Here is a 10439-nt window from a genome sequence, read left to right on the forward strand (position 1 = left end):
GCTGGGGAGCCACCATGACATCATCACAACTGTCTCTCAACACCCATGGGGGTGGCCAGACTCTGAGATGCTGCTGCAAACCACGCCCCCCATGCTGCCGTGATAGCTCTTGCTGGAGGAAAGAGCCACAGCAGCAGAGAGATGGCCTCTGTTTCAATTCCAGAGTCAAATCTCATACAGCCTAGATAATTGACAGAATATAATCAACATCGAGAACTTTAGCTGCAAGGGAGGCTGGGGAAAATAGTTTTCAACTCCTATCTCTGCAATACAGGAAAGTGCACCAAGGAGAAGAGGAGGTGTGGATGGGAATGGGGGCTGAGGCCCAAGCAGGTGCATCCCCCACAACTGGGAAGGAAAGGAGTGAGTGCCCTAGGCCAGGTGGACACAGATCTTGAATTTCCTCTTCTGTCTCCGCACAGAGGCCCTTTTTCAGGTCAACAATCCCCAGGTGGTATAGGGACCACCCACAAAGACCCCATCCCTGTGGCCCTGTCAGAGCAGGAGACAATGAATCCAGATTCTCACTTCTGTGGTGAGGAAATGGAGGTGCAGAGGGAAGACTATTGTCTTAAGGCCACACAACTCCATGGGCAAGCGGGGCCTAGAACCTTGTTCTCCCTTTGTGTTGTGCCTGCTCTGCCATCCTCTTCTTCACGTTCCGGGGCTGGAGTCCGGCTGGAGCTGGGGTAGTGGCTGGTGTAGGTGAAGAATTGCAGTCTGGAGAGGGGAAAAAACTCAGCCTCTGGTGTCAATTATGCCTGAGTTCTCCTCCGGGCTCCACTCCTGCTAACTGTGTGACCCTGGGCAAGTTACTCAACCTCTCTGAGCTCCAGTTGCCTCCTTGGTGAAATGGACATAGAGAAAAGCACAGAGTTGTCATGAGAATGGCAGATGCTAAATATAATGAAGCATACAGTAGGTATTCTTGAAATGGGAGCTGATGTGACTGGTTCCACAATACTACTATTAATTATAAACTGCTATTATTATTAACAGTAACGGATCCTCCCCGAATTGAAGATGAAAACTTTTTAAAGGTTTTAAATGTGGTGTAACCTCACCGCTTTTTATTCTCCTACCTCATTAGCGGCATCAAAAGACCTGCACTGTAACTACTTCCATTATTCTAGCCCACCTGCATTTGCCAATTTCTAACTAAACATCTAGGATTCCTCCCCTCATAGAGATCCTCACCCAGAGACCCACAAGTAGCCACAGACCAAGATACACAGATTCACACCAAACAAACATACATACACCTGGTTTTGAACAGACACACACAAGCATGGCCAAATACACAGACCCTCACTAGTACTCAGATTCACACACAAACTTACAGAAGCACAACCTCACCCAAATACACACAAACACACACAGAGAGAAACAAGAGCAGCACTCATGCAAATACATCCTTCAACATGCACACTCCACACCCTCCCAGTTTTGTGACACACTCAGGAATATTAAGAGTTGTGGGGAATAGAAGTAGCTGGTAGCCTTGCTTCTGAGTTCTCTTTAAATAAATGGTCAGTGACAACTCAGGACTCCTTGGAGCCCTCGCTGAAGGACCTTTATCAGCCTAAAGCTGAGCCTTCAGCCTGGGTCCCATCTCAGATAAGATCATTAATTTTCCATTGCAGCTTCTCTCTCTCTCTCTCTCTCTCTCTCTCTCTCTCTCTCTGAGTCATCTTTACAAGCCCCTGAAACAATGGCATTTAAGGAGGGAGCTTTCTCAACACCCCAAATCCATACAGAAAGGTTCAGCTTCCTTGGTAAAGCATTTACATGTTGGGGTAGGGTGCATGGAGTGACATGGTTTTCACATTTGAGAAAGGTGAGTGGGAGGGAATATCAGACAACCGCACAGTGCAGATCATCATTTAAATACAGTCCCCATGGGGCTCGCTGGCAGCATTAAAATTGCTCCGTGCCTCTGTGGGGGTGTCACAGAACAGCCTCTCTCCTTTGTTCTGCTTTACCACAGAAAGAGGCAGTGTGGTGCAGTGGAAATACCCTAGGGCTGAATCCTAGGATTCAAGTCTGATCCATCATTTCTGGCCTGTGTATAACTAACTAGGCAATTCACTTACCTCTCTGAGTAATGATGTTTTTATCAATAGAATACAGTGATTAGGAGCAATGAAGGGCTCCAGAGCCAGACTGCCTGGCTCGGCCCTGGACTAGCTGTGTGATCTTTGGCAAGTTGCTTAATCTCTCTGGGCTTCAATTTTCTTATCAGTGAAATAGAGGAATAACTTCACTTTCCTCATAGGGTTGATGCAAGTATGAAATTAATATATGTAAATGCTTAGCACAGTGTCTACTGCATACTCAGTGATCAATAAATGATAGCAGGTGCATCAGTAACTGTCATTTTGTGTTTTTCATATTCCAGACACCCTGCTTTGTCCTCCTCAAGACCTACAGGATCTGGTCTTCGTGTCCCCTAATGTCTAATCTGCTCCACTCACACTGGCTCCCTTTCTGGTCCTTGGATATGCATATTGTTCCCATCTCAGGGTGTTTGCTCTTGTTGTTGCTTCTAGTTAGAAAGCTGCCTCCCTTAATATTTGCATGTCTTATTCTCTCAATTCATTCACATCTGTGCTCAAATGACACCTCCTCAAAGAGGTCTCCCATGATCACCTTATCTAAAAGACACCTTATCTATCATCATCTATCCTCTTGCTTGGAATTATTCTACACATTTGTGTACTTGTTTATTCTTTCTCTCATCCACTAGAATGTAAGTTTCAGGAAGCCAGAAATCTTGTCTTTCTTGTACTTGACTGTATAGCTGTAGCTCCTATAACAGTTCCAGGCCATGGGAAGCACTCAATAAATATTTATAGAATGCGTGAAATAAATGTGGGTCAAAATGAAACACTCAGTTTCAGCCTGTTAATCCCAGACCTATCTCTCTTGGGCTACTGTATACCACATATATGACTCTACCATATACATCTGAGTATCTGAGTCAGAACTTCCACAGCCCGTTCTGACTCAGAGCTGCCTACATTCTTGGGTGACAGACATGGATGAAAGCAGCTGCAGAAGGCATCGATGACTGCTGCCTTTTCCTTGCCCAGCAAGAATATGGAGAAAGAATCCACCATTTTTTCAGAACACTTTAAAATAGGACTTTATGGGGCTATGGACTCCCAGTACCCTCTCCCTCCCGCCATTGTAGAGATGATCATCCTGCATCACCTATCTGCCCAGTGTTTCCAGTTAGCAAGAAATGCCAAGTGGGGACATCTGGAAAAAGAAATATCAGCTTTGGATTCCAAGAGCGGCAGAATGAAGATGTCACTAATAGTCAGTGAAAAGCTGGCTCATTCTTCCTCTCTTTATTCACTTCCCCTGGGCTCCATTTTCTGCCTCAGCACCTGCGCCGCCTCATGCTCCGGAGCAGGAATTTGGTTTTCAGCACCACGGACAGCGATTGGCTTGCAGCCGGGGAGTTGAGGAAGCCAGAACGTGGGACTTTGATGCAACCAAACAAATGTTTACTGAGCACATCCTGGGGGCAGGCATACTGAAGAATACAGAGATTTATGTGGTCTTGACCTTTAAATAACTTAATCTCTTCGAGTCATCAATATTCCTAAATTGATACAGCTAGGGCAAGGCCCCAAGCCTCCTGATATTTGGAAAGTGGAGAATCAAAGGGAAAATGTTGCCCTTCTCAAATGAATTTATGCTGTGTATTTGCATATGTTATCTAACACTCTCATTATACTGCCACCCTAAAAACAAACAACAAAGCAAAAAACAGGTACTGCAATGTTCTATTCACCATTATACCGCAAGTACCCAGCATGGTGCATGGCCCACAGTAGACACTCAATAGGTTTTTAATAAATGTGTGGATGAATGAATCCTCACAAAATCCTATTTTACCCATTTTAATTTTACCCCGATTAATTTTACCCCTATTTCCTAGATGAGAAAACTGAGTCTCTGAGAACTCCCTTCTCATTGACAGCTATTAAGTGGCACAGCTCAGGTTTGAATCCAGGACCTCCGAATTTCATGCTGTGCTGTCAAGCAGAGCCACTTAACTATGCGCTGGGCACTCTCAGAGCCTAGAAAAGGCGCTAGCTTGGGAGAGGCTGATTCTAACAATAGCACTGACTCACTATTCAACCTTGAGGGAATCATGTTTTTCTTTCTGGCCTCAACTTCTCCATATGTAAAATGGAAAAGGAGATTGTGTGGCTAAGGGCTCCCCTCCCCACTCCACAAATGGCTTGTAAGGTGCTCCCTCGAAGGCTTGGATCTTGCATCTGTTGCAGCTGGACAACGCGACCAGCAGGGGGCGCTACAAAATGAATTTAAAACATCCTTCCCTTGCCTCCGCAGGGCGTCAAAGGAGAAGTGTATTGATATCCCAGCAGACCTCAAAATCCTTTTTCATCTTCCTGCTATAACCAGAATATGTGCGCAAGCAGTGCAGGCGCTCTTCTTTTTAGAGTGCAACAAATGAACTTCAACCCCTCTCGAGAAGTGAGTAAAGAGGCAGCCCTAGGACACAGAGACAGTGCAGTAAGGCTGCGGTGACTTATCGCCCAGGAACCCACTGATTGAGTAACTTTGGATAAAGCCTCGAGCAAAGATAACTGTTTAAATGGCTGCGGCAGCGGAAAAATCAGTTTGGCTGATTGATGTCCTGGGTTTCTTGTTAGTGGGTGGCTTCCAGCCATGGCTCTGCCTCAGCTCCCAGAATTACTCCAATAAGTGATTTGCTCATCCCTAACTCTTCCCAGGGGGTGGGGAGAGGGAGCTGAATCAGCCCTCTCACAACCCTGATTTGGACTTAATAGGGGACTAGTTGGCATTGGTGCACTGGGGGCAATGTAGGGAGAGAAGCAGATTTGCCAGGCTTGGCAAAAATATCTGGCTCCTGCCTGTGGGTGTGGAGGGGAAAATAAAGTCAGAAAAGAAGTGATTGCAGAGTGAATGTCTTTCAATTCTTTGAAAAGAATGTAAATCAAATGTGTCACGAAGGCTGTTTCTGTGACCAAATTCTAGTAATTGAAATCTAGATTGACCAAAGTGGGTCTCCAGATTGAAGGGCAGCAATGGGGGAGCTTGGGAGATGTTTGTCAGGGAGCCTTACTCAGTATAGGAGTCACCTGGGATCATCAGAAGGGAGCAGGCTCTGCAATTAACCAGACCTTGATTCAATCGTGGCTCTACCATTGACTGTCTGCAAGGCCTGAATCGAGTTGCTTCATCTTTCTGAAACTCAGCTTCCTCATTTGTAAGATGGGAGAATACTAATAATATATCAACTGTCTCAGCTCTCTATTCTTGCAGATTAAACCACATTAACACTTTGTGGAATAACAAAGCAATCACTCGATTGTGCTCACAGAGTCTCAGATCAGAAATTTAGACAGGACATAACAGGTATGGCTTGTGTCTGCAGCATGATGTCTGGGGTCTCAGATGGGAAAACTCAAATGGCTGGGGGTTGGAATAACCTGAGGCTTTTTCACATAGTCCCAGGCAGGGTTGCCTCAAAGGCTGGGTTCAGCTGGAACAATGACTTACCTGTGGCCTCTCCAGCAGGATTCTAAAAGCTAGTGTTCCAGTGAACAGGCGGAAGTTGCATGACCTTTTATGATCTAGCTTTGCAAGTCACATAGTGTCACCTCCTTTGCACTCTGTTGGTCAAAACCATCACAAGCCCACTCAGATTAAGAGGAGGGGACATACACCCTATCTCTAAGTGGGAGGAGTGTCAATTTAAAGCCAAGTTTGAAAACTACCACACCTGCCATGTATGGGTATTACAATAATTAAATGCCAAGTACTTGACAGCAGCTACTACTCCTGTTCCCTCAGAGGATCAAACAGTTCTTGGTGAAAGCTTTTCATAATTCTTAGATAAAATCTATACATCCTTACCTGGCCTACAAGGCCTGGCATGCTCTGGGCCTGATTTCTTCCCTAGCTTCTTTCGGCCCATCTCATCTCTCAAATGCTTTGCCATGTGCCTTCCTTCAGCAACTAAAAGGCATCATGCTCCTTCCCAACTGCCAAGTCCCTTTGCTCTGCTGCTCCCTCTACCTGGAACACTCCTTGCTCATTTCATGGCCTGGCAAAAATTATGTATACCTAGGCCACTGCTTCAGGGAAATCCTTTCCAATTCTCCAGACCTACATCAGGACCCCCTTTATATGCTGTTAGAGAACCCAATACTTTTACATCATAGCACTAATCACAATCACTATATAATTATTTATCTAACAGCCCTCCCTTGCCCCATGCTCTACGTGACCACCATCATGTTAACTAACAGACAGGGGGGCCCCTGTCTGTCTTGTGTTCTCAGCACCTAGCACAGAGAATAGCACAGAGTAGGTGCTCATTAAATATTTGCTGAATAAAGAGTGAATGGATGATTAGGCCACCAAAGCTTTGTGTTTGGGCTGGAATCACATTTACTAAGAGTAATTAGCTCAAATTAATCAGAGACCTGGTTGGCTTTGATGTCACCATAGGGCTTACTGGTATTCCAGGGAGAAGATTTTGGTATTGAAATGAGACCTCCTGGGGTACACTTTTGAGGGTTGGTCTTCTGGAGAGGCTGCAATAGCTCCCATCTCAGTTGTTACACTCAGTACTCCCTGGGACAGCAGAGAATGTAGAGGATGTCTATCTGAACTCTGTAAGGTGCAGCAAGAATTTTGGTGTACTAATTCATCTGAGCCCAGCTTCTTTTCATCCAAGTGGTGCCAACAACACCAAAAACATTAAATAAATAATTAAACCATAGAATTGTACACACTTAACACACTCTGTGTGCTAGGCACTGTGCCAGGCAGTAAAAATACTGTGAGAATGAGGGCAGACATATCCCCTGTTCTCCTGGGCCTTACAGTCAAATGGGGAGAAAGATTCAAAGCAGATAACTAGAGAATAGTAAAAGTTACATAACACAGGCATCCCAAGGACCTGTGAGAGGCCAGGGATGGCAACCATCCTACCTAGGATGGTGGGGGAGAGGGGTTAGTTAAGGAAAGCTTTATTGAAAAGGTGATATCCAAACAAAGATCTTAAGAATGTATAGGCAGTATTAGAGAAGGTGACAAAAAGGAGCTCCAAGAATGGGAATAGTGAAAAGCACTAAAGGAGAAAAATAGCATGGCTTTGTCAAGGAAGTACAAAAAGTGAGTGAGAAAGAGTGGCACAGGATGAGGCTACAGAGCAGGCAGAGGCCCTAGAATTAAGGACAAACTCTTGGCCATGTTAGGGAGCTTGTATTTTATCCTGAGAGCAATGGGAAGGCACTGAAGGATTTTGAGCATGGAGGTCACAGGCTTCAATGTGGAAAACAGGTTATACGGGAAGACACTGGAAGCAGGAAACCAGTTGGAAGGCTGATCATTGTTCACACAGGAGGTAATGGTGGCCTGTACCTGAGAGGCACGATGGAGTAAGAAGAAATTGGCAAGTTCCAGGGATGCCTGGGAAGAATAACAATGATTCGTTTTAAAATGAGGAATAGAGGAAACAGACGAGTCAAGGAGACCTCCAGAGTTCTGTCTTGAGCACCTGGATGAAAGAGAAGTCAGAGTCTCAAGAATAAAAACAGGTTTTGGCAGTGGAAGGTGATGCGTTCACCTTTTCATGTAGCGGGCTGGAGGTGCCTGTGAACACCCATGTGGAAATGCTATGCTGGTCCTGGAATAGCCTGGTCCTGGAATTCCCTAAGGATTTGTCTTTATTTAGGGAGTGGCCGGAGTTATGAGGAGAGGGTTTCATTTTGGCCAAGAGTCTTCTTAAAACTCAAAACCTGACCGAATCTTCTGAGTTCTCAAATCCAATCAGCTTCCTCTGGGATCAGCTTAGGATGCAGACAATCTCCTGGCATGTGCCTGCCCTGTGGTATAAGAAAACACGGTGTAAAGAATCAGACACTAAGGGCTCTCATTAGAACTGGAAACTGAGTTCTCTCCTAGTAGATATATTTAAGCACAGGCTTCAGAGAGCTGTTGTACAGGAGACTCAAGTACTGGATAAGGAATCAGAGCAGGTGACCTTTAAATATCCTTAGAGCCTTGACCTCTACTTATTGTAATTCTCTATCTGCCACCTAAAAAAACAAAACTAAAAAACTAAGTAGCTCATTATCTCACTCGCCTCATCTGCAGAAGAGGGTGCAGAGTATGATTTCAAAGGACTCTTCTAGTGTGGTAACTACAACTGTTTTTTCAACAGCCTCATGCTGATAGATCCCAAGGGCCCTTCTCAGTTCTTATCTTGACTGATCCCCTACAAGTATTTTACGCTGTTAATTACTCTCTATTTCTTGACTCATTCTCTTTCTGGGGCTTTCGTGACAAAGAACTCGCCTGTGTCTCTAAGTACTCCTCTCATTCTCTTCCACGGGCTCCTCTTCCTATCTGTCTTTTAAAATGGGCTTCTCTTTTCTTCTCTCTTGACACATTCTTGTTCCACAATCTCATTCACCACCATTGCTTCCATGCTCACGAGAGGCATACATATCACTCAAAACTCTTTTACTAGACCTGATCTCACCTAGTTTAGGAAATAAAAAAATTATTGGCACAAGTGATTGAGAAGTCTGGAGACCAAGCACAGATTGACCATGGGCTCAAACAATATCCCCTAGACTGGCTAGGGATTCTCATCATCCTCAGCTCTGGGTGCTCACCTGCTGATGTATGGCTCTCTCGCTCTCTCTCTCTCTCTCTCTCTGCCACTTACCCTCAGAAGGCAGCTGAAGAAAGGGATCTAATAAAGTAGTCTATGTATCCCTGGGCTTATCTCTGAAATAAGCATATATGCATCCAATCCTAAACATATACCAAAGACTTTGAGAACTGAACTAGAGAACAGACCACCACCAAGATCCCAGGCTGGCCAATGGACAATAAATATATGCAGAATACATCTGACTAGCACCAGAAATCCGTTGAAAACTAAACTGATAATGAAACTACAGCCCACAGAAAGTGGATCAAAACTTGTAGCCCAAAACTAAGTGGGTCAATTTCCTGGCTAAAAATAATAATAATAATCAGCATTCTATATAGGATTTAAACAAATATGAGACCCAGAGTCTCATGCCATGATATTCCAATGGCCAGGATACAATACAAAAAGTACTCCACATATAAAGAATCAAGAAAAACTTTAACAATTTCAGGTAAAAAACACAACAGATGCCAATGACAAGAGGGTCTAGATGTTGAAATGATTAGACAAAGACTTTAAGGTACTATAATCCAAGAAGGCAAACACTGTTGAAATGAATGAAAAGCTGAGAAGTCTCAGTAGAAAAATAGAAGCTATAAAAAATAACCAAATTAAATTTGAGAACTGAGAAGTACAATAACCAAAATTTTAAAATGTGGCTACTTGATAAACTCAATAGCACAATGAAAATAACAGAGGGGAGTCAGTGAACTTGAAAACAGATTAATGGAAATTATCCAATTTAAAAAAATTGAAAAATTGAAGAGAGCCTCAGGAACCTACGGGGCAATACAGAAAGGTCTACTTTCATGTTACTGGTGTCCCAGAAGGAGAGAGAAAATCACGTGGTACAGAAAAAAGAAGTATTAAAAATATAATGGCTGGAAAATTCCCATAGTTTGTGTAACACATAAACTTGATTCAAGAAAATAAGCAAATCCTAAACAGAATAAATTAAGAAATCCATGCTCAAGCATATTATAATAAAAATTGCTGAATGTTTAAGACAAATAAAAAAATCTTGGCTGGATACAGTGGCTCATGCCTGTAATCCCAGCACTTTGGGAGGCTGAGGCAGGAGAATCACTTGAGACCAGGAGTTTGACCCCAGACTGGGTAATATAGGGAGACTCTGCTTCTACAGAAAAGTTAAAAATTAGCTCAGCGTGGTGATGCATGCCTGTAGCCCTAGCCACTTGGGAGGCTGAGATGGGAAGATCATTCGAGCCCAGGAGGTCAAGACTACAGTGAGCTATGATCATGCCTAGCCAGGGCAACAGAGCAAGAATGTCAGTCTAAAAAATAAATCATCTCAAAAGCGGCCAGAGAAAAATAATGTATGACATATAGAGAAACAATTATCCAAATGACTGCAGATTTCTCATTAGGAATCACAGAGGGCAAGAGAAGGTATAACAACATTTTAAAGAGATAAAAGAATTGTCAACCCAGAATGCTATATCCAGCAAAAATATCCCTCAAGAGTAACAACAAAACAAAGGCATTCTTGGATGAAGGCAAACTAAGATTTTGTCACCAGAATACCTGTTCTAAAAGAACTATTAGAAGCTCTTCAGAAGGAAAGGAAATAATACCAGAAGGAAACTTGGAACATGAGCACTGAAGGAGGAGCAATAAGAATGGTAAATATCTGGATAAATAGATTGTCTGTCTCCTCTTAACTTTAAAATAGACTGGCACA

At 43.6% G+C, this 10439-nt stretch overlaps 1 protein-coding gene across 1 annotated transcript in view; it reads left to right on the top strand.

The window, feature by feature from the left end:
- Positions 1-4954, top strand: part of LOC112632490 — a 60161-nt gene extending 55207 nt beyond the window's left edge. The window contains exon 5 of the mRNA XM_025398146.1: positions 4369-4954. The gene's annotated coding sequence lies outside the window, so the exon portion shown is untranslated. The remainder of the gene's footprint in view (positions 1-4368) is intronic.
- Positions 4955-10439: the final 5485 nt, after the last annotated feature.

This window comes from Theropithecus gelada, chromosome 10, assembly GCF_003255815.1.
Source record: "Theropithecus gelada isolate Dixy chromosome 10, Tgel_1.0, whole genome shotgun sequence".
NCBI lineage: Eukaryota > Metazoa > Chordata > Mammalia > Primates > Cercopithecidae > Theropithecus > Theropithecus gelada.